The sequence below is a fragment of the Carica papaya genome, chromosome 5 (genome assembly GCF_054855325.1).
Source record: "Carica papaya isolate Zhongbai chromosome 5, ASM5485532v1, whole genome shotgun sequence".
Taxonomy (NCBI): Eukaryota; Viridiplantae; Streptophyta; class Magnoliopsida; order Brassicales; family Caricaceae; genus Carica; species Carica papaya.
The window spans coordinates 30,628,027-30,653,433 of record NC_142313.1 but is presented as its reverse complement, the minus strand read 5'-3'; the positions used below and the strand labels follow the sequence as shown (position 1 = coordinate 30,653,433).

At 46.2% G+C, this 25,407-nt stretch overlaps 5 non-coding genes and 36 pseudogenes across 5 annotated transcripts; all 41 read right to left on the bottom strand.

Annotated features, from left to right (window-relative positions):
- Nucleotides 1–202: 202 nt before the first annotated feature.
- Nucleotides 203–321, bottom strand: LOC148263175 (5S ribosomal RNA; annotated as a pseudogene).
- Nucleotides 322–852: 531 nt separating this feature from the next.
- LOC148263174 (5S ribosomal RNA) lies at nt 853–971 on the bottom strand (annotated as a pseudogene).
- Nucleotides 972–2,886: 1,915 nt separating this feature from the next.
- LOC148263173 (5S ribosomal RNA) lies at nt 2,887–3,005 on the bottom strand (annotated as a pseudogene).
- A 204-nt stretch (nt 3,006–3,209) lies between these two features.
- Nucleotides 3,210–3,327, bottom strand: LOC148263172 (5S ribosomal RNA; annotated as a pseudogene).
- Nucleotides 3,328–3,888: 561 nt separating this feature from the next.
- Nucleotides 3,889–4,007, bottom strand: LOC148263171 (5S ribosomal RNA; annotated as a pseudogene).
- A 202-nt stretch (nt 4,008–4,209) lies between these two features.
- On the bottom strand, nt 4,210–4,328 carry LOC148263170 (5S ribosomal RNA; annotated as a pseudogene).
- A 559-nt stretch (nt 4,329–4,887) lies between these two features.
- On the bottom strand, nt 4,888–5,006 carry LOC148263169 (5S ribosomal RNA; annotated as a pseudogene).
- Nucleotides 5,007–5,568: 562 nt separating this feature from the next.
- Nucleotides 5,569–5,687, bottom strand: LOC148263168 (5S ribosomal RNA; annotated as a pseudogene).
- Nucleotides 5,688–5,895: 208 nt separating this feature from the next.
- Nucleotides 5,896–6,014, bottom strand: LOC148263167 (5S ribosomal RNA; annotated as a pseudogene).
- Nucleotides 6,015–6,217: 203 nt separating this feature from the next.
- On the bottom strand, nt 6,218–6,335 carry LOC148263166 (5S ribosomal RNA; annotated as a pseudogene).
- Nucleotides 6,336–6,897: 562 nt separating this feature from the next.
- On the bottom strand, nt 6,898–7,016 carry LOC148263165 (5S ribosomal RNA). The gene has a single exon (XR_015820638.1). It is a non-coding gene; the product is annotated as a 5S ribosomal RNA (ribosomal RNA).
- A 649-nt stretch (nt 7,017–7,665) lies between these two features.
- Nucleotides 7,666–7,784, bottom strand: LOC148263164 (5S ribosomal RNA; annotated as a pseudogene).
- A 562-nt stretch (nt 7,785–8,346) lies between these two features.
- On the bottom strand, nt 8,347–8,465 carry LOC148263163 (5S ribosomal RNA; annotated as a pseudogene).
- Nucleotides 8,466–8,670: 205 nt separating this feature from the next.
- Nucleotides 8,671–8,789, bottom strand: LOC148263162 (5S ribosomal RNA). The gene has a single exon (XR_015820230.1). It is a non-coding gene; the product is annotated as a 5S ribosomal RNA (ribosomal RNA).
- A 209-nt stretch (nt 8,790–8,998) lies between these two features.
- On the bottom strand, nt 8,999–9,117 carry LOC148263161 (5S ribosomal RNA; annotated as a pseudogene).
- Nucleotides 9,118–9,321: 204 nt separating this feature from the next.
- Nucleotides 9,322–9,439, bottom strand: LOC148263160 (5S ribosomal RNA; annotated as a pseudogene).
- Nucleotides 9,440–9,982: 543 nt separating this feature from the next.
- LOC148263159 (5S ribosomal RNA) lies at nt 9,983–10,101 on the bottom strand (annotated as a pseudogene).
- A 205-nt stretch (nt 10,102–10,306) lies between these two features.
- LOC148263158 (5S ribosomal RNA) lies at nt 10,307–10,424 on the bottom strand (annotated as a pseudogene).
- Nucleotides 10,425–10,987: 563 nt separating this feature from the next.
- On the bottom strand, nt 10,988–11,106 carry LOC148263157 (5S ribosomal RNA; annotated as a pseudogene).
- Nucleotides 11,107–11,666: 560 nt separating this feature from the next.
- On the bottom strand, nt 11,667–11,785 carry LOC148263156 (5S ribosomal RNA; annotated as a pseudogene).
- Nucleotides 11,786–11,990: 205 nt separating this feature from the next.
- Nucleotides 11,991–12,109, bottom strand: LOC148263155 (5S ribosomal RNA; annotated as a pseudogene).
- A 559-nt stretch (nt 12,110–12,668) lies between these two features.
- LOC148263154 (5S ribosomal RNA) lies at nt 12,669–12,787 on the bottom strand (annotated as a pseudogene).
- Nucleotides 12,788–13,977: 1,190 nt separating this feature from the next.
- LOC148263153 (5S ribosomal RNA) lies at nt 13,978–14,096 on the bottom strand (annotated as a pseudogene).
- A 561-nt stretch (nt 14,097–14,657) lies between these two features.
- Nucleotides 14,658–14,776, bottom strand: LOC148263152 (5S ribosomal RNA; annotated as a pseudogene).
- A 209-nt stretch (nt 14,777–14,985) lies between these two features.
- On the bottom strand, nt 14,986–15,104 carry LOC148263151 (5S ribosomal RNA; annotated as a pseudogene).
- Nucleotides 15,105–15,990: 886 nt separating this feature from the next.
- LOC148263150 (5S ribosomal RNA) lies at nt 15,991–16,109 on the bottom strand (annotated as a pseudogene).
- Nucleotides 16,110–16,313: 204 nt separating this feature from the next.
- On the bottom strand, nt 16,314–16,432 carry LOC148263149 (5S ribosomal RNA; annotated as a pseudogene).
- Nucleotides 16,433–16,995: 563 nt separating this feature from the next.
- Nucleotides 16,996–17,114, bottom strand: LOC148263148 (5S ribosomal RNA; annotated as a pseudogene).
- A 562-nt stretch (nt 17,115–17,676) lies between these two features.
- On the bottom strand, nt 17,677–17,795 carry LOC148263147 (5S ribosomal RNA; annotated as a pseudogene).
- A 1,241-nt stretch (nt 17,796–19,036) lies between these two features.
- On the bottom strand, nt 19,037–19,155 carry LOC148263146 (5S ribosomal RNA; annotated as a pseudogene).
- A 559-nt stretch (nt 19,156–19,714) lies between these two features.
- On the bottom strand, nt 19,715–19,833 carry LOC148263145 (5S ribosomal RNA). The gene has a single exon (XR_015820976.1). It is a non-coding gene; the product is annotated as a 5S ribosomal RNA (ribosomal RNA).
- Nucleotides 19,834–20,304: 471 nt separating this feature from the next.
- Nucleotides 20,305–20,423, bottom strand: LOC148263144 (5S ribosomal RNA; annotated as a pseudogene).
- Nucleotides 20,424–20,986: 563 nt separating this feature from the next.
- On the bottom strand, nt 20,987–21,105 carry LOC148263143 (5S ribosomal RNA). The gene has a single exon (XR_015819837.1). It is a non-coding gene; the product is annotated as a 5S ribosomal RNA (ribosomal RNA).
- Nucleotides 21,106–21,667: 562 nt separating this feature from the next.
- Nucleotides 21,668–21,786, bottom strand: LOC148263142 (5S ribosomal RNA; annotated as a pseudogene).
- A 563-nt stretch (nt 21,787–22,349) lies between these two features.
- On the bottom strand, nt 22,350–22,468 carry LOC148263141 (5S ribosomal RNA). Its single transcript, XR_015819903.1, has one exon. It is a non-coding gene; the product is annotated as a 5S ribosomal RNA (ribosomal RNA).
- Nucleotides 22,469–22,677: 209 nt separating this feature from the next.
- LOC148263140 (5S ribosomal RNA) lies at nt 22,678–22,796 on the bottom strand (annotated as a pseudogene).
- A 204-nt stretch (nt 22,797–23,000) lies between these two features.
- On the bottom strand, nt 23,001–23,118 carry LOC148263139 (5S ribosomal RNA; annotated as a pseudogene).
- Nucleotides 23,119–23,678: 560 nt separating this feature from the next.
- Nucleotides 23,679–23,797, bottom strand: LOC148263138 (5S ribosomal RNA; annotated as a pseudogene).
- Nucleotides 23,798–24,002: 205 nt separating this feature from the next.
- On the bottom strand, nt 24,003–24,120 carry LOC148263137 (5S ribosomal RNA; annotated as a pseudogene).
- Nucleotides 24,121–24,681: 561 nt separating this feature from the next.
- LOC148263136 (5S ribosomal RNA) lies at nt 24,682–24,800 on the bottom strand (annotated as a pseudogene).
- A 202-nt stretch (nt 24,801–25,002) lies between these two features.
- On the bottom strand, nt 25,003–25,121 carry LOC148263135 (5S ribosomal RNA; annotated as a pseudogene).
- Between the last annotated feature and the right edge of the window lie 286 nt (nt 25,122–25,407).

Genomic DNA, 25,407 nt, shown 5'->3' with positions numbered 1-25,407 from the left:
TCGCGCTGCAAATACATAAACTCATTCCCCTTTCTTCCCCCTCCCGTCATTTGTTTCCTTGTGCGTGCGCACTGCACCTCTCGTTCTTGTTCAAATATCAAGTAAAATGCCACGGCACCGTGACTAACATTTGCGAATAAATCTGCAAACCATAATTAAAGTCGCGTGTAACGTCGAACGGCACATCTGAAAAAAAAAAAAATGGGTGCAACACGAGAACTTCGCATGAGGTAACCCATCATTGTACTACTTTCGCCAAAACACACTTAACTGCGGAGTTCTGATGGGATCCGGTGCATTTGTGCTGGTGTGACCGCACCTGTTTAATTTCGTGCTAAAAATACATACACTCCTTCTTCCCTCCCCCCTCCCATCATTTGTTTCCTTGTGCGTTCACACTGCACCTCTTCTTCTCGTTCTAATATCGATTAAAATGCCCCTTATTCTTGACTCACATTTGCGTATAAACCAGCAGACCATAGTTCCAGTCGCGCGTAATGTCGAACGACCCATCTGAAAAAAAATTGTTGCGATACGAGGACTTCCCAAGAGGTCACCCATCCGACTACTACTCTCGCCCAACCACACTTAACTGCAGAATTCTGATGGGATCCACTGCATTAGTGCTGGTATGATGCCACTTGTTTAATTTTGCGCTTCAAATACATACACTTCTTCTCTTTTCTTCCTCCTCCCGTCATTTGTTTCCTTGTGCATGTGCACTGCACCTCCCGTTCTCGTTCAAATATCAAGTAAAATGCCACGGCACCGTGACTCACATTTGCGAATAAATCTGCGGACCATAATTAAAGTCGCGCGTAACGTCGAACGGCACATCTGAAAAAAAGAAAATGGGTGCAACACGATAACTTTCCAGGAGGTAACCCATCATTGTACTACTTTCGCCAAAGCACACTTAACTGTGGAGTTCTGATAGGATCCGGTGCATTTGCGCTGGTGTGACCGCACCTGTTTAATTTAGTGCTGAAAATACATACACTCCTTCTTCCCTCCCCCCCCCCATCATTTGTTTCCTTATGCGTTCACACTGCACCTCTCCTTCTCGTTCTAATATCGATTAAAATGCCCCTTTTTCTTGACTCACATTTGCGTATAAACCAGCGGACCATAGTTCCAGTCGCGCGTAACGTCGAACGACCCATCTGAAAAAAAATTATTGCGATACGAGGACTTCCCAAGAGGTCACCCATCCGAGCACTACTCTCCCCCAAGCACACTTGACTGCAGAGTTCTGATGGGATCCAGTCCATTAGTGCTGGTATGATGCCACTTGTTTAATTTTGCGCTTCAAATACATACACTCCTTCTCTTTTCTTCCTCCTCCCGTCATTTGTTTCCTTGTGGGTGCGCACTGCACCTCCCGTACTCGTTCTAATATCAAGTAAAATGCCACGGTGTCATGACTCACATTTGCGAATAAACCTGTGGACCATAAATCAAGCCGCGCATAACGTCGAAAGAATCATCTGCAAAAAGATGGGTGCAACACGAGGACCACCCAAGAAAATGGGTGAAATATAAGGACTTCGTAGGAGGTCACCCATCCGAGCACTAATCTCGCCCGAACACACATAACTGCGGAGTTCTGATGGGATCCGATGCATTAGTGCTGGTATGATCGCACCTGTTTAATTTTGCGCTGCAAATATATAAACTCATTCCCCTTTCTTCCCCCTCCCGTCATTTGTTTCCTTGTGCGTGCGCACTGCACCTCCCGTTCTCGTTCTAATATCAAGTAAAATTCTACAGCGTCGTGACTCACATTTGCGAATAAACCTGAGGACCATAATTCAAGTCGCGCGTAACGTCGAAAGAATCATCTGCAAAAAAATGGGTGCAACACGAGGACTTCACAAGAAAATGGGTGAAATATAAGGACTTCGCAGGAGGTAACCCATGCTAGTACTACTCTCGCCCAAGCACCCTTACCTACGGAGTTCTGATAGAATCCGTTGCATTTGTGCTGGTTTGATCGCACCTGTTTCATTTCGTGTTGAAAATACATACACTCCTTCTCCTTCCCTCCCCCTCCCATCAATTGTTTCCTTGTGCGTTCACGCTGCACCTCTCCTTCTCGTTCTAATATCGATTAAAATGCCCCTGCTTCTTGACTCACATTTGCGTATAAACCAGCGGACACGAGTTCTAGTCGCGCATAACGTCGAACGACCCGTCTGAAAAAAAATTATTGCGACACGAGGACTTCCCAGGAGATCACCCATCCGAGTACTACTCTTGCCCAAGCACACTTACCTGCAGGGTTCTGATGGGATCCAGTGCATTAGCGCTTGTATGATCGCACCCGTTTAATTTCGCGCTACAAATACATAAACTCCTTCTCCTTTCTTCCCCCTCCCGTCATTTGTTTCCTTGTGCGTGCGCACTGCACCTCCCGTGTTCGTTCTAATATAAAGTAAAATGCTATGGTGCCGTGACTCACATTTGCGAATAAACCTGAGGACCATAATTCAAGTCGCGCGTATCGTCGATAGAATCATCTGCAAAAAAATGGGTGCAACACGAGGACTTCCTAAGAAAATGGGTGAAATATAAGGACTTCGCAGGAGGTCACCCATCCTAGTGCTACTCTCGCCCAAACACCCTTAACTTGTGGAGTTCTGATAGAATTCGTTGCATTGGTGCTGGTATGATTGCTCATGTTTCATTCTGCGCTGCAAATACATACACTTTTTCTCCCTCCATCCCCCATCCCGTCATTTGTTTCCTTGTGCGTTCACACTGCACCTCTCCTTCTCGTTCTAATATCGATTAAAATGCCCCAACTTCTTGACTCACATTTGCGTATAAACCAGCGAACCATAGTTCATGTCGCGCGTAACGACGAACGACCCATCTGAAAAAAAATTGTTGCGATACGAGGACTTCCCAAGAGGTCATCCATCCGAGTACTACTCTCGCCCAAGCACGCTTAACTGCGAAGTTCTGATGGGATCCGTTGCATTTGTGCTGGTGTGACCGCACCTGTTTAATTTCGTGCTGAAAATACATACACTCCTTCTTCCCTCCCCCCCTCCCATCATTTGTTTCCTTGTGCGTTCACACTGCGACTCTCCTTCTCGTTCTAATATCGCTTAAAATGCCCCTGATTCTTGACTCACATTTGCGTATAAACCAGCGGACCATAGTTCTAGTCGCGCGTAACGTCGAACGACCCATCTAAAAATAAATTGTTGCAATACGAGGACTTCCCAAGAGGTCACCCATCCGAGTACTACTCTCGCCCAAGCACACTTAACTGCAGAGTTCTGATGGGATCCAGTGCAGTAGCGCTGGTTTGATGCCACTTGTTTAATTTTGCCCTTCAAATACATACACTCATTCTCTTTTCTTCCTCATCCTGTCTTTTGTTTCCTTGTGCGTGCGCACTGCACCTCCCGTACTCGTTCTAATATCTAGTAAAATGCCACGGCGCCGTGATTCACATTTGCGAATAAATCTGCGGACCATAAATGAAGTCGCGCGTAACGTCGAAAGAATTATCTGCAAATAGATGGGTGCAACACGAGGACCTCCCAAGAAAATGGGTGAAATATAAGGACTTCGCAGGAGGTCACCCATCCGAGTACTTTTCTCGCCCAAGCACTCATAACTGCAGAGTTCTGATAGAATCCGTTGCATTAGTGCTGGTATGATCCCTCATGTTTCATTCTGCACTACAAATATATACACTCTTTCTCCTCCAATCCACCCTCCCGTCATTTGTTTCCTTGTGCGTGCACTCTGCATCTCTCTTTCTCGTTCTAATATCAAGTAATATGCTCCGGCACCGTGACTCACCTTTGCAAATGAACCAGCGGTTTATAATTCCATTCGCGCGTAACGTCGAACAACCCATTCGAAAAAAAATAGGTGCAACACGAGGGCTTCCCAGGTGGTCCCCCATCCGAGTACTACTCTCACCCAAGCACACTTAACTACGGAGTTCTGATGGGATCTGGGGCTTTAGTGCTGCTATGATCGCACCTCTTTAATTTCGCGCTGCAAATACATACACTCCTCCTTTCTTCCCGCTCCCGTCATTTGTTTCCTTGTGCGTTCACACTTCACCTCTCATTCTCATTCTAATATCGATTAAAATGCCCCTGCTTCTTAACTCACATTTGCGTATAAACCAGCGGACCCTAGTTCCAGACACGCGTAACGTCGAACGACCAGTCTGAAAAAAAATTTGTGCGACACGAGGACTTCCCAGGAGGTCAACCATCCGAGTACTAATCTCGCCCAAACACACTTAACTGCGGAGTTCTGATGGGATCCGGGGCTTTAGTGCTGGTATGATCGCACCAGTTTAGTTTCGCGCTGCAAATACATACACTCCTTCTCTTTTCTTCCCCCTCCCGTCATTTATTTCCTTGTGCGTGCGCGCTGCACCTCCCGTTCTCATTCTAATATCAAGTAAAATGCTACATCGCCGTGACTCACATTTGTGAATTAACCTGAGTACCATAATTCAAGTCGCGCGTAACATCGAAATAATCATCTACAAAAAAATGTGTGCAGCACGAGGACTTCACAAGAAAATGGGTGAAATATAAGGACTTCGCAGGAGGTAACCCATGCTATTACTACTCTCGCCCAAGCACCCTTACCTACGGAGTTCTGATAGAATCCGTTGCATTAGTGCTGGTATGATCGCACCTGTTTCATTCTGCGCTGCAAATACATACACTTTTTCTCCTTCCCTCCCCCTCCCATCAATTGTTTCCTTGTGCGTTCACACTGCACCTCTCCTTCTCGTTCAAATATTGATTAAAATGCCCCTTCTTCTTGACTCACATTTGCGTATAAACCAGCGGACCCTAGTTCCAGTCACGCGTAACATCGAACGACCCGTCTGAAAAAAAATTGGTGCGACATGAGGACTTCCCAAGAGGTCACCCATCCGAGTACTACTCTCGCCCAAACACACTTAACTGTGGAGTTCTGATGGGATCCGGTGCAATAGTGCTGGTATGATCGCACCCGTTTAATTTTGCGCTGCAAATACATAAACTCCTTCTCCTTTCTTCCCCCTCCCGTCATTTGTTTCCTTGTGCGTGCGCACTGCACCTCCCGTGCTCGTTCTAATATCAAGTAAAATTCTACGGTGCAATGACTCACATTTGCGAATAAACCTGAGGACCATAATTCAAGTCGCGCGTATCGTCGAAAGAATCATCTGCAAAAAAATGGGTGCAACACGAGGACTTCCCAAGAAAATGGGTGAAATATAAGGACTTCGCAGGAAGTCACCCATCCTAGTGCTACTCTCGCCCAAGCACCTTTAACTTGCGGAGTTCTGATAGAATCCGTTGCATTGGTGCTGGTATGATTGCTCATGTTTCATTCTGCGCTGCAAATACATATACTTTTTCTACCTCCATCCCCCCTCCCGTCATTTGCTTTCTTGTGCGTGCACTCTGTATCTCTCTTTCTCGTTCTAATATCGATTAAAATGCCCCTGCTTCTTGACTCACATTTGCGTATAAACCAGTGGACCCTTGTTCCAGTCGCGCGTAACGTCGAACGACCCGTCTGAAAAAAAAATTAGTGCGACAAGAGGACTTCCCAAGAGGTAACCCATTCGAGTACTACTCTTGCCCAAGCACACTTAACTGCGGAGTTCTGATGGGATCCGGTGCATTAGTGCTGGTATGATCGAACCTGTTTAATTTCGCGCTGCAAATACATAAACTCCTTCTCCTTTATTCCCCATCCCGTCATTTGTTTCCTTGTGCGTGCGCACTGCACCTCTCGTTCTCGCTCAAATATCAAGTAAAATGCCACGGCACCATGACTCACATTTGCGAATAAATCTGCGGACCATAATTAAAGTCGCGCGTAAGGTCGAACGGCACATCTGAAAAAAAAAAATGGGTGCAACACGAGAACTTCCCAGGAGGTAACCCATCATTGTACTACTTTCGCTAAAGCACACTTAACTGCACAGTTCTGATGGGATCCGGTGCATTTGTGCTGGTGTGACCGCACCTGTTTAATTTCGTGCTGAAAATACATACACTCCTTCTTCCCTCCCCCCTCCCATCATTTGTTTCCTTGTGCGTTCACACTGCACCTCTCCTTCTCGTTCTAATATCGATTAAAATGCCCCTAATTCTTGACTCATATTTGCGGATAAACCAGCGGACCATAGTTCCAGTCGCGCGTAACGTCGAACGACCCATCTGAAAAAAATTTGTTGCGATACGAGGACTTCCCAAGAGGTCACCCATCCGAGTACTACACTCGCCCAAGCACACTTAACTGCAGAGTTCTGATGGGATCCAGTGCATTAGTGCTCGTATGATGCCACTTGTTTAATTTTGCGCTTCAAATACAGACACTCCTTCTCTTTTCTTCCTCCTCCCGTCATTTGTTTCCTTGTGCGTGCGCACTGCACCTCCCGTACTCGTTCTAATATCAAGTAAAATGTCACGGCGCAGTGACTCACATTTGCGAATAAACCTGCGGACTATAAATCAAGTCGAGCGTAACGTCGAAAGAATCATCTGCAAAAAGATGCGTGCAACACGAGGACCTCCCAAGAAAATGGGTGAAATATAAGGACTTCGCAGGAGGTGATCCATCCGAGTACTTTTCTCGACCAAGCACCCTTAACTGCGGAGTTCTGATAGAATCCGTTGCATTAGTGCTGGTATGATCCCTCATGTTTCATTCTGCACTGCAAATACATACACTCTTTCTCCTCCCATCCCCCCTCCCGTCATTTGTTTCCTTGTGCGTGCACTCTACATCTCTCTTTCTTGTTCTAATATCAAGTAATATGCCCCGGCACCGTGACTCACCTTTGCAAATGAACCAGCGGTTTATAATTCCATTCGCGCGTAACGTCGAACAACCCATCCGAAAAAAAAATAGGTGCAACACGAGGGCTTCCCAGGTGGACACCCATCTGAGTACTACTCTCGCCCAAGCACACTTAACTGCGGAGTTCTGATCGGATCCGGAGCTTTAGTGCTGGTATGATCGCACCTCTTTAATTTCGCGATGCAAATACATACACTCCTTCTCCTTTCTTCCCCCTCCCGTCATTTGTTTCCTTGTGCGTTTACACTTCACCTCTCATTCTCGTTCTAATATCGATTAAAATGCCCCTGCTTCTAGACTCACATTTGCGTATAAACCAGTGGACCCTAGTTCCAGACGCGCGTAACGTCGAACGACCCGTCTGAAAAAAAATTGGTACGACACTAGGACTTCCCAGGAGGTCAACCATCCGAGTACTAATCTCGCCAAACACACTAAACTACGGGGTTCTGATGGGATCCGGAGCTTTAGTGCTGGTATGATCGCACCTGTTTAGTTTCGCGCTGCAAATACGTACACTCCTCCTTTCTTCCCCCTCCCGTCATTTGTTTTCTTGTGCGTTCACACTTCACCTCTCATTCTCGTTCTAATATCGATTAAAATGCCCCTGCTTCTTGACTCATATTTGCGTATAAACCAGCGGACCCTAGTTCAAGACGAGCGTAACGTCGAACGACCCGTCTGAAAAAAAATTAGTGCGACACGAGGACTTCACAAGAAAATGGGTGAAATATAAGGACTTCGCAGGAGGTAACCCATGCTGAACCATCATTAAAGTCGCGCGTAACGTCGAACGGCACATCTGAAAAAAGAAAATGGATGCAACACGAGAACTTCCCAGGAGGTAACCCATTATTGTACTACTTTCGCCAAAGCACACTTAACTGCGGAGTTCTGATGGGATCCGGTGCATTTGTGCTGGTATGATCGCACCCGTTTTATTCCGCGCTGCAAATATATAAACTACTTCTCCTTTCTTGCCCCTCTCGTCATTTGTTTCCTTGTGTGTGCGCACTGCACCTCCCGTGCTCGTTCTAATATCAAGTAAAATGCTACGGTGCCTTGACTCAAATTTGCGAATAAACCTGAGGACCATAATTCAAGTCGCGCATATCGTCGAAAGAATCATCTGCAAAAAAATGGGTGCAACACGAGGACTTCCTAAGAAAATGGGTGAAATATAAGGACTTCGCAGGAGGTCACCCATCCTAGTGCTTCTCTCGCCCAAGCACCATTAACTTGTGGAGTTCTGATTGAATCCGTTGCATTGGTGCTGGTATGATTGCTCATGTTTCATTCTGTGCTACAAATACATACACTTTTTCTCCCTCCATCCCCCCTCCCGTCATTTGTTTCCTTGTGCGTGCACTCTGCATCTCTCTTTCTCGTTCTAATATCAATTAAAATGCCCCTGCTTTTTGACTCACATTTGCGTATAAACTAGTGGACCCTAGTTCCAGTCGCGCATAACGTCGAACGACCCGTCTGAAAAAAAAATTAGTGCGACACGAGGACTTCCAAGGAGGTCACCCATCCGAGTACTACTCTCGCCCAAACACACTTAACTGCGAAGTTCTGATGGGATCCGGTACATTAGTGCTGGTATGATTGCACCTGTTTAATTTCGCGCTGCAAATACATACACTCCTTCTCCTTTCTTCCCCCTCCCGTCATTTGTTTCCTTGTGCGTTCACACTTTACCTCTCATTCTCGTTCTAATATCGATTAAAATGCCCCTGCTTCTTGACTCACATCTGCGTATAAACCAGCGGACCCTAGTTCCAAACGCGCGTAATGTCAAACGACCCGTCTAAAAAAAAATTGGTGCGACACGAGGACTTCCCAGGAGGTCACCCATCCGAGTACTAATCTTGCCCAAGCACACTTCACTGCGGAGTTCTGATGGGATCCGGTGTATTAGTGCTGGTATGATCGCACCTGTTTAATTTCGCGCTGCAAATACATAAACTCCTTCTCCTTTCTTCCCCCTCCCGTCATTTGTTTTCTTGTGCGTGCGCACTGTACCTCTCGTTCTTGTTGAAATATCAAGAAAAATGCCACGGCTCCGTGACTCACATTTGCGAATAAATCTGCGGACCATAATTAAAGTCGCGCGTAACATCGAATGGCACATCTGAAAAAAAGAAAATGGGTGCAACACGAGAACTTCCCAGGAGGTAACCCATCATTGTATTACTTACGCCAAAGCACACTTAACTGCGAAGTTCTAATGGGATCCGTTGCATTTGTGCTGGTGTGACCGCACCTGTTTAATTTCGTGCTGAAAATACATACACTCCTTCTTCCCTCCTCCCCTCCCATCATTTGTTTCCTTGTGCGTTCACACTGCGCCTCTCCTTCTCGTTCTAATATCGATTAAAATGCCCCTGATTCTTGACTCACATTTGCGTATAAACCAGCGGACCATAGTTCCAGTCGCGCGTAACGTCGAACGACCCATCTGAAAATAAATTGTTGCAATACGAGGACTTCCCAAGAGGTCACCCATCCGAGTACTACTCTCGCCCAAGCACACTTAACTGCAGAGTTCTGATGGGATCCAGTGCAGTAGCGCTGTTTTGATGCCACTTGTTTAATTTTGCGCTTCAAATACATACACTCATTCTCTTTTCTTCCTCATCCTGTCATTTGTTTCCTTGTGCGTGCTCGTTCTAATATCAAGTAAAATGCCACGGCGCCGTGATTCACATTTACGAATAAATCTGCGGACCATAAATCAAGTCGCGCGTAACGTCGAAAGAATCATCTGCAAAAAGATGGGTGCAACACGAGGACCTCCCAAGAAAATGGGTGAAATATAAGGACTTCGCAGAAGGTCACCCATCCGAGTACTTTTCTCGCCCAAGCAACCTTAACTGCGGAGTTCTGATAGAATCCGTTGCATTAGTGCTGGTATGATCCCTCATGTTTCATTCTGCACTGCAAATACATACACTCTTTCTTCTTCCATCCCCCCTCCCGTCATTTGTTTCCTTGTGCGTGCACTATGCATCTCTCTTTCTCGTTCTAATATCAAGTAATATGCCCCGGCACCGTGACTCACCTTTGCAAATGAACCAACGGTTTATAATTCCATTCGCGTGTAACGTCGAACAACCCATCCGAAAAAAAATAGGTGCAACACAAGGGCTTCCCAAGTGGTCACCCATCCGAGTACTACTCTCGCCCAAGAACACTTAACTGCGGAGTTCTGGTGGGATCCGGAGCTTTAGTGCTGGTATGATCGCACCTGTTTAATTTCGCGCTGAAAATACATACACTCCTTCTCCTTTCTTCCCCCTCCCGTCATTTGTTTCCTTGTGCGTTCACACTTCACCTCTCCTTCTCGTTCTAATATCGATTAAAATGCCCATAATTCTTGACTCATATTTGCGGATAAACCAGCGGACCATAGTTCCAGTCGCGCGTAACGTCGAACGACCCATCTGAAAAAAAATTGTTGCGATACGAGGACTTCCCAAGAGGTCACCCATCCGAGTACTACACTCGCCCAAGCACACTTAACTGCAGAGTTCTGATGGGATCCAGTGCATTAGTGCTCGTATGATGCCACTTGTTTAATTTTGCGCTTCAAATACATACACTCCTTCTCTTTTCTTCCTCCTCCCGTCATTTGTTTCCTTGTGCGTGCGCACTGCACCTCCCGTACTCGTTCTAATATCAAGTAAAATGCCACGGCACAGTGACTCACATTTGCGAATAAACCTGCGGACCATAAATCAAGTCGCGCGTAACGTCGAAAGAATCATCTGCAAAAAGATGGGTGCAACACGAGGACCTCCCAAGAAAATGGGTGAAATATAAGGACTTCGCAGGAGGTGACCCATCCGAGTACTTTTCTCGACCAAGCACCCTTAACTGCGGAGTTCTGATAGAATCCGTTGCATTAGTGCTGGTATGATCCCTCATGTTTCATTCTGCACTGCAAATACATACACTTTTTCTCCCTCCATCCCCCCTCCCGTCATTTGTTTCCTTGTGCGTGCACTCTGCATCTCTCTTTCTCGTTCTAATATCAATTAAAATGCCCCTACTTCTTGACTCATATTTGCGTATAAACGAGTGGACCCTAGTTCCAGTCGCGTGTAACGTCGAACGACCCGTTTGAAAAAAAGAATTAGTGCGACACGAGGACTTCCCAGGAGGTCACCCATCCGAGTACTACTCTCGCCCAAGCACACTTAAATGCGGAGTTCTGATGGGATCTGGTGCATTAGTGCTGGTATGATCGCAGCTGTTTAATTTTGTGCTGCAAATACATAAACTCATTCCCCTTTCTTCCCCCTCCCGTCATTAGTTTCCTTATGTGTGCGCACTGCACCTCCCGTTTTCGTTTTAATATCAAGTAAAATGCCACGGCACTATAACTCACATTTGCGAATAAACCTGAGGACCATAATTCAAGTCCCGCGTAACGTCGAAAGAATCATCTGCAAAAAAATGGGTGCAACACAAGGACTTCATAAGAAAATGGGTGAAATATAAGGACTTCGCAGGAGGTAACCCATGCTAGTACTACTCTCGCCCAAGCACCTTTACCTACAGAGTTCTGATAGAATCCGTTGCATTAGTGCTGGTATGATCCCTCATGTTTCATTCTGCACTGCAAATACATACACTTTTTCTCCTTCCATCCCCCCTCCCGTCATTTGTTTCCTTGTGCGTGCACTCTGCATCTCTCTTTCTTGTTCTAATATCAAGTAATATGCCCCGGCACCGTGACTCACCTTTGCAAATGAACCAGTGGTTTATAATTCCATTCGTGCATAACGTCGAACAACCCATCCGAAAAAAAATTGGTGCAACACAAGGGCTTCCCAAGTGGTCACCCATTCGAGTACTACTCTCGCCCAAGCACACTTAACTACGGAGTTCTGATGGGATCCGGAGCTTTAGTGCTGGTATGATCGGACCTGTTTATTTTCACGCTGCAAATACATACACTCCTTCTCCTTTCTTCCCCCTCCCGTCATTTGTTTCCTTGTGCGTTCACACTTCACCTCTCATTCTCGTTCTAATATCGATTAAAATGCCCCAGCTTCTTAACTCAGATTTGCGTATAAACCAGCAGACCCTAGTTCCAGACGTGCGTAACGTGGAACGACCCGTCTGAAAAAAAATTGGTGCGACACGAGGACTTCCCAGGAGGCCATCCATCCGAGTACTAATCTTGCCCAAGCACACATAACTGCGGAGTTCTAATGGGATCCGGTGCATTAGTGCTGATATGATTGCACCTGTTTAATTTCGCGCTGCAAATACATAAACTCATTCCCCTTTATTCCCCCTCCCGTCATTTGTTTCTTTGTGCGTGCGCACTGTACCTCCCGTTCTCGTTCTAATATCAAGTAAAATGCCACGGCGCCGTGACTCACATTTGCGAATAAACCTGAGGACCATAATTCAAGTCGCGCGTAACGTCGAAAGAATCATTTGCAAAAAAATGGGTGCAACACGAGGACTTCACAAGAAAATGGGTGAAATATAAGGACTTCGCAGGAGGTAACCCATGCTAGTACTACTCTAGCCCAAGCACCCTTACCTACGGAGTTCTGATAGAATCCGTTGCATTAGTGCTGGTATGATCGCACCTGTTTCATTTCGCGCTGCAAAAACATACACTCCTTCTCCTTTCTTCCCCCTCCCATCATTTGTTTCCTTGTGCGTTTACACTTCACCTCTCATTTTCATTCTAATATCGATTAAAATGCCCCTGCTTCTTGACTCACATTTGCGTATAAACCAGCGGACCCTAGTTCCAAAAGCGCGTAACGTCGAACGACCCGTCTGAAAAAAATTTGGTGCGACACGAGGACATCCCAAGAGGTCACCCATTCGAGTACTACTCTAGCCCAAGCACACTTAACTACGGAGTTGTGATGGGATCCGGTGCATTAATGCTGGTATGATCGCACCTGTTTAATTTTGCGCTGCAAATATATAAACTCATTCCCCTTTCTTCCCCCTCCCATCATTTGTTTCCTTGTGTGTGCGCACTGCACCTCCTGTTCTCGTTCTAATATCAAGTAAAATGCTACAATACCGTGACTCACATTTGCGAATAAACCTGAGGACCATAATTCAAGTCGCGCGTAACGACGAAAGAATCATCTGCAAAAAAATGGGTGCAACAGGAGGACTTCACAAGAAAATGGGTGAAATATAAGGACTTCGCAGGAGGTAACCCATGCTAGTACTACTCTCGCCTAAGCACCCTTACCTACGTAGTTCTGATAGAATCCGTTGCATTAGGGCTGGTATGATCGCACCTGTTTCATTCTGCACTGCAAATACATACACTCTTTCTCCTCCCATCCCCCCTCCCGTCATTTGTTTCCTTGTGCGTGCACTCTGCATCTCTCTTTCTCGATCTAATATAAAGTAATATGCCCCGGCACTGTGACTCACCTTTGTAAATAATCCAGCGGTTTATAATTCCATTCCCGTGTAACGTCGAACAACCCATCTGAATACTAATCTCGCCCAAGCACACTTCACTGCGGAGTTCTGATGGGATCCAGTGCATTAGTGCTGGTATGATCGCACTTGTTTAATTTTGCGCTGCAAATACATAAACTTATTCCCCTTTCTTCCCCCTCCCGTCATTTGTTTTCTTGTGCGTGCGCACTGCACCTCCCGTTCTCACTCTAATATCAAGTAAAATGCTACAGTGCCGTGACTCACATTTGCGAATAAACCAGAGGACCATAATTCAAGTCGCGCGTAACGTCGAAAGAATCATTTGCAAAAAAATGGGTGCAACACGAGGACTTCACAAGAAAATTGGTGAAATATAAGGACTTCGAACGAGGTAACCCATGCTAGTACTACTCTCGCCCAAGCACCCTTACCTACGGAGTTCTGATAGAATCCGTTGCATTAGTGCTGGTATGATCGCACCTGTTTCATTTCCCGCTGCAAAAACATACACTCCTTCTTCTTTCTTCCCCCTCTCGTCATTTGTTTCCTTGTGCGTTCACACTTCACCTCTCATTTTCGTTCTAATATCGATTAAAATGCCCCTGCTTCTTGACTCACATTTGCGTATAAACCAGCGGACCCTAGTTCCAAACGCGCGTAACATCGAACGACCCATCTGAAAAAAAATTGGTGCGACACGAGGACTTCCCAGGAGGTCACCCATTCGAGTACTACTCTCGCCCAAGCACACTTAACTGCGGAGTTGTGATGGGATCCGGTACATTAATGCTGGTATGATCGCACCTGTTTAATTTTGCGCTGCAAATACATAAACTCATTCCCCTTTCTTCCCCCTCCCGTCATTTCTTTCTTTGTGCATGCGCACTGCACCTCCCGTTCTCGTTCTAATATCAAGTAAAATGCTACAACACTGTGACTCACATTTGCGAATAAACCTGAGGACCATAATTTAAGTCGCGCTTATCGTCGAAAGAATCATCTGCAAAAAAATGGGTGCAACACGAGGACTTCCTAAGAAAATGGGTGAAATATAAGGACTTCGCAGGAGGTCACCCATCCTAGTGCTACTCTCGCCCAAGCACCCTTAACTTGCGGAGTTCTGATAGAATCCGTTGCATTGGTGCTGGTATGATTGCTCATGTTTCATTCTGCGCTGCAAGTACATACACTTTTTCTCCCTCCATCCCCCCTCCCGTCATTTGTTTCCTTGTGCGTGCACTCTGCATCTCTCCTTCTCGTTCTAATATCGATTAAAATGCCCCTCCTTCTTGACTCACATTTGCATATAAACCAGCGGACCCTAGTTCTAGACGCGCGTAACGTCGAACGACCCGTCTGAAAAAAAATTGGTGCAACACGAGGACTTCCCAAGAGGTCACCCATCCGAGTACTAATCTCGCCCAAGCACACTTCACTGCGGAGTTCTGATGGGATCCGGTTCATTAGTGCTGGTATGATCGCACCTGTTTAATTTTGCGCTGCAAATACATAAACTCATTCCCCTTTCTTCCCCCTCCCGTCATTTGTTTCCTTGTGCGTGCGCACTGCACCTCCTGTTCTCGTTCTACTATCAAGTAAAATGCCACGGCGCCGTGACTCACATTTGCGAATAAATCTGCAGACGATAATTTAAGTCGTGCGTAACGTCGAACGGCACATCTGAAAAAAAGAAAATGGGTGCAACACGAGAACTTCCCGGGAGGTAACCCATCATTGTACTACTTTCGCCAAAGCAAACTTAACTGCGGAGTTCTGATGGGATCCGGTGCATTTGTGCTGGTGTGACCGCACCTGTTTAATTTTGTGCTGAAAATACATATACTCCTTCTTCCCTCCCCCCCTCCCATCATTTGTTTCCTTGTGCGTTCACACTGCACCTCTCCTTCTCGTTCTAATATCGATTAAAATGCCCCTGATTCTTGACTCACATTTGCGTATAAACCAGCGGACCATAGTTTTAGTCACGCGTAACGTCGAACGACCCATCTGAAAAAAAATTGTTGCGATACGAGGACTTCCCAAGAGGTCACCCATCCGAGAACTACTCTCGCCAAAGCACACTTAACTGCAGAGTTCTAATGGGATCCAGTGTATTAGTGCTGGGATGATGCCACTTGTTTAATTTTGCGCTCCAAATAGATACACTCCTTCTCTTTTCTTCCTCCTCCCGTCATTTGTTTCCTTGTGCGTGCGCACTGCACCTCCCGTACTCGTTCTAATATCAAGTAAAATGCCACGTCGCCGTGACTCACATTTGCGAATAAACCTGCGGACCATAAATCAAGTCGCGCGTAACGTCGTAAGAATCATCTGCAAAAAGATGGGTGCAACACGAGGACCTCCCAAGAAAATGGGTGAAATATAAGGACTTTGCAGGAGGTCACCCGTCCGAGTACTTTTCTCGCCCAAGCACCCTTAACAGCAGAGTTCTGATAGAATCCGTTGCATTAGTGCTGGTATGATCCCTCATGTTTCATTCTGCACTGCAAATACATACACTTTTTCTCCTTCCATCCCCCCTCCCGTCATTTGTTTCCTTGTGCGTGCGCACTGCACCTCTCGTTCTCGTTCAAATATCAAGTAAAATGCCCCGGCGCCGTGACTCACATTTGCGAATAAATCTACGGACCATAATTAAAGTCGCGCGACTGTCGAACGACACATCTGGAAAAAAGAAAATGGGTGCAACACGAGAACTTCCCAAGAGGTAACCCATCATTGTACTACTTTCGCCAAAGCACACTTAACTGCGGAGTTCTGATGGGATCCGGTGCATTTGTGCTGGTGTGACCGCACCTGTTTAATTTCGTGCTGAAAATACATACACTCCTTCTTCCCTCCCCCCCTCTAATTATTTGTTTCCTTGTGCGTTCACACTTCACCTCTCATTTTCGTTCTAATATCGATAAAAATGCCCCTGCTTCTTGACTCACATTTGCGTATAAACCAGCGGACCCTAGTTCCAAACGCGCGTAACGTCGAACCACCCGTCTGAAAAAAAATTGGTGCGACACGAGGACTTCCCAAGAGGTCACCCATTCGAGTACTACTCTCGCCCAAGCACACTTAACTGCGGAGTTGTGATGGGATTCGGTGCATTAGTGCTGGTATGATCGCACCCGTTTAATTCAGTGCTGCAAATACATAAACTCCTTCTCCTTTCTTCCCCCTCCCGTCATTTGTTTCCTTGTGCGTGCGCACTGCACCTCTCGTTCTCGTTCAAATATCAAGCAAAATGCCACGGCGCCGTGACTCACATTTGCGAATAAATCTACGGACCATAATTAAAGTCGCGCGTAACGTCGAACGGCACATCTGAAAAAAAGAAAATGGGTGCAACACGAGGACTTCACAAGAAAATGGGTGAAATATAAGGACTTCACAGGAGGTAACCCATGCTAGTACTACTCTCGCCCAAGCACCCTTACCTACGGAGTTCTGATACAATCCGTTGCATTAGTGCTGGTATGATCGTACCTGTTTCATTTCGTACTGAAAATACAAACACTCCTTCTCCTTCCCTCCCCCTCCCATCGATTGTTTCCTTGTGCGTTCACACTGCACCTCTCCTTCTCATTCTAAAATCGATTAAAATACCCCTGCTTCTTGACTCACATTTGCGTATAAACCAGCGGACCCGAGTTCCAGTCGCGCGTAACGTCGAACGACCCGTCTGAAAAAAATTTGGTGCGACACGAGGACTTCCCAGGAGGTCACCCATCCAAGTACTACTCTCGCCCAAACACATTTAACTGCGGAGTTTTGATGGGATCCGGGGCTTTAGTGCTAGTATTATCGCACTTATTTAATTTTCTGCTGCAAATACATACACTCATTCTCCTTTGTTCCCCCTCCCGTCATTTGTTTTCTTGTGCGTTAACACTTCACCTCTCATTCTCGTTCTAATATCGATTAAAATGCCCCTGCTTATTGACTCACATTTGCGTATAAACCAGCGGACCCTAGTTCCAGACGCGCGTAACGTCGAACGGCACATCTGAAAAAAAGAAAATGGGTGCAACACGAGGACTTCACAAGAAAATGGGTGAAATATAAGGACTTCGCAGGAGGTAACGCATGCTAGTACTACTCTCGCCCAAGCACCCTTACCTACGGAGTTCTGATAGAATCCGTTGCATTAGTGCTGGTATGATCGCACCTGTTTCATTTTTTGCTGAAAATACATCACTCCTTCTCCTTCCCTCCCCCTCCAATCAATTGTTTCCTTGTGCGTTCACACTGCACCTCTCCTTCTCGTTCTAATATCGATTAAAATGCCCCTTCTTCTTGACTGGCAATTGCGTATAAACCTGCAGACCTCAGTTCCAGTCGCGCGTAACGTCGAACGACCCGTCTGAAAAAAAATTGGTGCGACACGAGGACTTCCCAGGAGGTCACTCATCCGAGTACTACTCTCGCCCAAGCACACTTAACTGCAGAGTTTTGAGGGGATCCGGTGCATTAGTGCTGGTATGATCGCAGCCGTTTAATTCCGCGCTGCAAATACATAAACTCCTTCTCCTTCTTCCCCCTCCCGTCATTTGTTTCCTTGTGCGTGCGCACTACACCTCTCGTTCTCGTTCAAATATCAAGTAAAATGCCACGGCTCTGTGACTCACATTTGCGAATAAATCTGCGGACCATAATTAAAGTCGCACGTAACGTCGAACGGCACATCTGAAAAAAAGAAAATGGGTGCTACACGAGGACTTCACAAGAAAATGGGTGAAATATAAGGACTTCGCAGGAGGTAACCCATGCTAGTACTACTCTCGCCCAAGAACCCTTACCTACGGAGTTCTGATAGAATCCGTTGCATTAGTGCTGGTATGATCGCACTTGTTTCATTTCTTGTTGAAAATACATACACTCCTTCTCCTTCCCTCCCCCTCCAATCAATTGTTTCCTCGTGCGTTCACACTGCACCTCTCCTTCTCGTTCTAATATCGATTAAAATGCCCCTTCTTCTTGACTCACAATTGCGTATAAACCAGCAGACCCCAGTTCCAGTCGCGCGTAACGTCGAACGACCCGTCTGAAAAAAAATTGGTGCGACACGAGGACTTCCCAGGAGGTCACTCATCCGAGTACTACTCTCGCCCAAGCACACTTAACTGCAGAGTCTTGAGGGGATCCAGTGCATTAGTGCTGGTATGATCGTAGCCGTTTAATTCCGCGCTGCAAATGCATAAACTCCTTCTCCTTCTTCCCCCTCCCGTCATTTGTTTCCTTGTGCGTGCGCACTGCACCTCTCGTTCTCGTTCAAATATCAAGTAAAATGCCACGGCGCTGTGACTCACATTTGTGAATAAATCTGCGGACCATAATTAGAGTCGCACGTAACGTCGAACGGCACATCTGAAAAAAAGAAAATGGGTGCAACACGAGGACTTCACAAGAAAATGGGTGAAATATAAGGACTTCGCAGGAGGTAACCCATGCTAGTACTACTCTCGCCCAAGTACCCTTACCTACGGAGTTCTGATAGAATCCGATGCATTAGTGCTGGTATGATCGCGCCTGTTTAATTTCATGCTGAAAATACATACACTCCTTCTTCCCTCCCCCCTCCGATCATTTGTTTCCTTGTGCGTTCACACTGCACCTCTCCTTCTCGTTCTAATATCGATTAAAATACCCCTGATTCTTGACCCACATTTGCGTATAAACCAGCGGACCATAGTTCCAGTCGCGCGTAATGTCGAACGACCCGTCTGAAAAAAAATTGGTGCAACACAAGGACTTCCCCGGAGGTCACCCATCCGAGTACAACTCTCGCCCAAACACACTTAACTACAGAGTTCTGATGGGATACCGTGCAATAGTGCTGGTTTGATCGCACCCGTTTAATTTCGCGCTGCAAATAAATAAACTCCTTCTCCTTTCTTCCCCCTCCCGTCATTTGTTTCCATGTGCGTGCGCACTGCACCTCCCGTGCTCGTTCTAATATCAAGTAAAATACTACGGTGCCGTGACTTACATTTGCGAATAAACCTGAGGACCATAATTCAAGTCGCGCGTAACGTCGAAAGAATCATCTGCAAAAAAATGGGTGCAACACGAGGACTTCACAAGAAAATGCGTGAAATATAAGGACTTCGCAGGAGGTAACCCATGCTAGTACTACTCTCGCCGAAGCACCCTTACCTACGGAGTTCTGATAGAATCCGCTGCATTAGTGTTGGTATCATCGCACTTGTTTCATTTCGTGCTGAAAATAAATACACTCCTTCTCCTTCCCTCCCCCACCCATCAATTGTTTCCTTGTGCGTTCACACTGCACCTCTCTTTCTCGTTCTAATATCGATTAAAATGCCCCTGCTTCATGACTCACATTTGCATATAAACCATTGGACCCCAGTTCCAGTCGCGCGTAACGTCGAACGACCCGTCTGAAAAAAAATTGGTGCGACACGAGAACTTCCCAGGAGGTCACCCATCCGAGTACTACTCTCGCCCAAGCGCACTTAACTGCGGAGTTCTGATGGGATCCGGTGCATTAGTGCTGGTATGATCGCACCCGTTCAATTCTGCGCTGCAAATACATAAATTCCTTCTCCTTTCTTCCCCCTCCCGTCATTTGTTTCCTTGTGCGTGCACACTGCACCTCGTCGAAAGAATCATCTGCAAAAAAATGGGTGCAACACGAGGACTTCCTAAGAAAATGGGTGAAATATAAGGACTTCGCAAGAGGTCAGCCATCCTAGTGCTACTCTCGCCCAAGCACCCTTAACTTGCGGAGTTCTGATAGAATCCGTTGCATTGGTGCTGCTATGATTGCTCATGTTTCATTCTGCGCTGCAAATACATACACTTTTTCTCCCTCCATCCCCCCTCCCGTCATTTGTTTCCTTGTGCGTGCACTCTGCATCTCTCCTTCTTGTTCTAATATCGATTAAAATGCCCCTGCTTCTTGACTCACATTTGAGTATAAACCAGTGGATCCTAGTTCCAGTCGCGCATAACGTCGAACGACCCGTCTGGAAAAAAAAATTAGTGCGACGCGAGGACTTCCCAGGAGGTCACCCATCCGAGTACTAATCTCGCCTAAGCACACTTCACTACGGAGTTCTGATGGGATCCGGTGCATTAGTGCTGGTATGATCACACCTATTTAATTTTGCGCTGTAAATACATAAACTCATTCCCCTTTCTTCCCCCTCCCATCATTTGTTTCCTTGTGCGTGCGCACTGCACCTCCCATTCTCGTTCTAATATCAAGTAAAATGCTACAGCGCCGTGACTCACATTTGCGAATAAACCTGAGGACCATAATTCAAGTCGCGCGTATCGTCAAAAGAATCATCTGCAAAAAAATGGGTGCAACACGAGGAGTTCCTAAGAAAATGGGTGAAATATAAGGACTTCGCAGGAGGTCACCCATCCTAGTGCTACTCTCACCCAAGCATCCTTAATTTGCGGAGTTCTGATAGAATCCGTTGCATTGGCGCTGGTATGATTGCTCATGTTTCATTCTGCGCTTCAAATACATACACTTTTTCTCCCTCCATCCCCCCTCCCGTTATTTGTTTCTTTGTGCGTGCACTCTGAATCTCTCCTTTTCGTTCTAATATCGATTAAAATGCATATGCTTCTTGATTCACATTTGCGTATAAATCAGTGGACCCTAGTTCTAGTCGCGCGTAACGTCGAACAACCCATCAGAAAAAAAAAATTAGTGCGACACGAGGACTTCCCAGGAGGTCACCCATCCGAGTACTACTCCCGCCCAAGCACACTTAGCTGCGGAGTTCTGATGGGATCCGGTGCATTAGTGATGGTATGATCGCACCTTATTTTTCACGCCACAAATACATAAACTCCTTCTCCTTTCTTCCCCCTCCCGTCATTTGTTTCCTTGTGCGTGCGCACTGCACCTTTCGTTCTCGTTCAAATATCAAGTAAAATGCCACGGCGCCGTGACTCACATTTGCGAATAAATATGCTGACCATGATTAAAGTCGCGCGTAACGTCGAACGGCACATCTAAAGAAAAAAAAATGGGTGCAACACGAGAACTTCACCAGAAAATGGGTGAAATATAAGGACTTCGCAGGAGGTAACCCATGCTAGTACTACTCTCGCCCAAGCACCCTTACCTACGGAGTTCTGATAGAATCCGTTACATTAGTGCTGGTATGATCGCACCTCTTTCATTTCGTGCTGAAAATACATACACTCCTTCTCCTTCCCTCCCCCTACCATCAATTGTTTCCTTGTGCGTTCACACTGCACCTCTCCTTCTCGTTCTAATATGGATTAAAATGCCCCTGCTTCTTGACTCACATTTGTGTATAAACCAGCGGAGCCTAGTTCCAGTCTCGCGTAACGTCGAACGACCCGTCTGAAATTAAAATTTGTGCGACACGAGGACTTACCAGGAGGTCACCCATCCGAGTTCTACTCTCGCCCAAGCACACTTAACTGCGAAGTTCTGATGGGATCCGGTGCATTAGTGCTGGTATGATCGCACCCTTTTAATTCTGCGCGGCAAAAACATAAACTCCTTATCCTTTCTTCCCCCTCCCGTCATTTGTTTCCTTGTGCGTGCACACTGCACCTCCCGTGCTCGTTCTAATATCAAGTAAAATGCTACGGTGCCGTGACTCACATTTGCGAATAAACCTGAGGACTATAATTCAAGTCGCGCGTATCGTCGAAAGAATCATTTGCAAAAAAAATGGGTGCAACACGAGAACTTCCTAAGAAAATGGGTGAAATATAAGGACTTCGCAGGAGGTCACCCATCCTAGAGCTACTCTCGCCCAAGCACCCTTAACTTGCGGAGTTCTGATAGAATCCGTTGCATTGGTGCTGGTATGATTGCTCATGTTTCATTCTGCGCTGCAAATACATACACTTTTTCTCCCTCCATCCCCCCTCCCGTCATTTGTTTCCTTTTGCGTGCACTCTGCATCTCTCCTTCTCGTTCTAATATCGATTAAAATGCCCCTGCTTCTTGACTCACATTTGCGTATAAACCAGTGGACCCTAGTTCAAGTCGTGCGTAATGTCGAACGACCCGTCCTAAAAAAAAATTAGTGCGACACGAGGACTTCCCAGGAGGTCACCCATCTGAGTACTACTCCCGCCCAAGCACACTTAACTGCGGAGTTCTGATGGGATCCGGTGCATTAGTGCTAGTATGATCACACCTGCTTAATTTCGCACTGCAAATACATGAAATCCTTATCCTTTCTTCCCCCTCTCGTCATTTATTTCCTTGTGCGTGCGCACTGCACCTCTCGTTCTCGTTCAAATATCAAGTAAAATGCCACGGCGCCGTGACTCACATTTGCAAATAAATATGCGGAACATAATTAAAGTCGCGCATAACATCGAACGACACATCTGAAAAAAAGAAAATGGGTGCAACACGAAAACATCCCAGGAGGTAACCCATCATTGTACTACTTTCGCCAAAGCACACTTAACTGCGGAGTTCTGATGGGATCCGGTGCATTTGTGCTGGTGTGACCGCACCTGTTTAATTTCGTGCTGAAAATACATACACTCCTTCTTCCCTCCCCCCCTCCCATCATTTGTTTCCTGGTGCGTTCACACTGCAACTCTCGTTCTTATTCTAATATCGATTAAAATACTCCTGATTCTTGACTCAAATTTGCGTATAAACCAGCGGACCATTGTTCCACTCACGCGTAAAGTCGAACGACCCATCTGAAAAAAAATTATTGCGATACGAGGACTTCCCAAGAGGTCACCCATCCGAGTACTACTCTCGCCCAAGCACACTTAACTACAGAGTTCTGATGGGATCCGGTGCATTAGTGCTTGTATGATGCCACTTGTTTAATTTTGCGCTTCAAATACATACACTCCTTCTCTTTTCTTCCTCCTTCCGTCATTTGTTTCCTTGTGCATTCACACTTCACCTCTCATTTTCGTTCTAATATCGATTAAAATGCCCCTGCTTCTTGACTCACATTTGCATATAAGCCAGCGGACCCTAGTTCCAGACGCGCGTAACATCGAACGACCCGTCTGAAAAAAAATTGGTACGACACGAGGACTTCACAAGAAAATGGGTGAAATATAAGGACTTCGCAGGAGGTAACCCATGCTAGTACTACTCTCGCCCAAGCACCCTTACCTACGGAGTTGTGATAGAATCTGTTGCATTAGTGCTGGTATGATCGCACCTGTTTCATTTCGTGCTGAAAATACATACACTCCTTCTCCTTCCCTCCCCCTCCCATCAATTGTTTCCTTGTGCGTTCACACTGCACCTCTCCTTCTCGTTCTAATATCGAATAAAATACCCCTGCTTCTTGACTCACAATTGCGTATAAACCAGCGGACCCTAGTTCCAGTCGCGCGTAACGTCGAACGACCCGTCTGAAAAAAAATTGGTGCGACACGAGAACTTCCCAGGAGGTCACCCATCCGAGTACTACTCTCACCCAAGCACACTTAACTACGGAGTTCTGAGGGGATCCGGTGCATTAGTGCTGGTATTATCGCACCCGTTTATTTCTGCGCTGCAAATACATAAAGTCCTTCTCCTTTCTTCCCCCTCCCGTCATTTGTTTCCTTGTGCGTGCGCACTACACCTCCCATGCTCGTTCTAATATCGATTAAAATGCCCCTGATTTTTGACTCACATTTGCATATAAACCAGTGGACCATAGTTCCAGTCGCGCGTAACTTCGAACGACCCATCTGAAAAAAAATTGTTGCAATACGAGGACTTCCCAAGAGGTCATCCATCCGAGTACTACTCTCGCCCAAGCACGCTTAACTGCATAGTTCTGATGGGATCCAGTGCATTAGTCCTGGTATGATGCCACTTGTTTAATTTTGCACTTCAAATACTTACACTCCTTCTCTTTTCTTCCTCCTCCTGTCATTTGTTTCCTTGTGCGTGCGCACTGCACCTCCCGTACTCGTTCTAATATCAAGTAAAATGCCACGGCGCCGTGACTCACATTTGCGAATAAACATGCGGACCATAAATCAAGTTCCGCGTAATGTCAAAAGAATCATCTGCAAAAAGATGGGTGCAACACGAGGACCTCCCAAGAAAATGGGTGAAATATAAGGACTTCGCAGGAGGTCACCCATCCGAGTACTTTTCTCGCCCAAGCACCCTTAACTGCGGAGTTCTGATAGAATCCGTTGCATTAGTGCTGGTATGATCCATCATGTTTCATTCTGCACTGCAAATACATACACTCTTTCTCCTCCCATCCACCTTCCCGTCATTTGTTTCCTTGTGCCTGCACTCTGCATCTCTCTTTCTCGTTCTAATATCAAGTAATATGCTCCGGCACCGTGACTCACCTTTGCAAATGAACCAGCGGATTATAATTCCATTCGCGCGTAACGTCGAACAACCCATCCAAAAAAAAATAGGTGCAACACGATGGCTTCCCAGGTGGTCACCAATCCGAGTACTACTCTCGCCCAAACACACTTAACTGCGGAGTTCTGATGGGATCCGGGGCTTTAGTGCTGTTATGATCGCACCTCTTTACTTTTGCGCTGCAAATACATACACTCCTCCTTTCTTCCCCCTCCCGTCATTTGTTTCCTTGTGCGTTCACACTTTACCTCTCATTCTCGTTCTAATATCGATTAAAATGCCCCTGCTTCTTGACTCACATTTGCGTATAAACCAGCGGACCCTAGTTGCAGACGCGCGTAACGTCGAACGACAAATCTGAAAAAAGATTTGTGCGACACGAAGACTTCCCAGGAGGTCAACCTTCCGAGTACTAATCTCGCCCAAGCACACTTAACTGTGGAGTTCTGTTGGGATCCGGGGCTTTAGTGCTGGTATGATCGCACTTGTTTAGTTTCGCGCTGCAAATACATACACGCCTTCTCTTTTCCTCCCCCTCCCGTCATTTGTTTCCTTGTGCGTGCGCGCTGCACCTCCCGTTCTCGTTCTAATATCAAGTAAAATGCTACAGCGCCGTGACTCACATTTGCGAATAAACCTGAGGACCATAATTCAAGTCGCGCGTAACGTCGAAAGAATCATCTACAAAAAAATGGGTGCAACACGAGGACTTCACAAGAAAATGGGTGAAATATAAGGACTTGGCAGGAGGTAACCTATGCTATTACTACTCT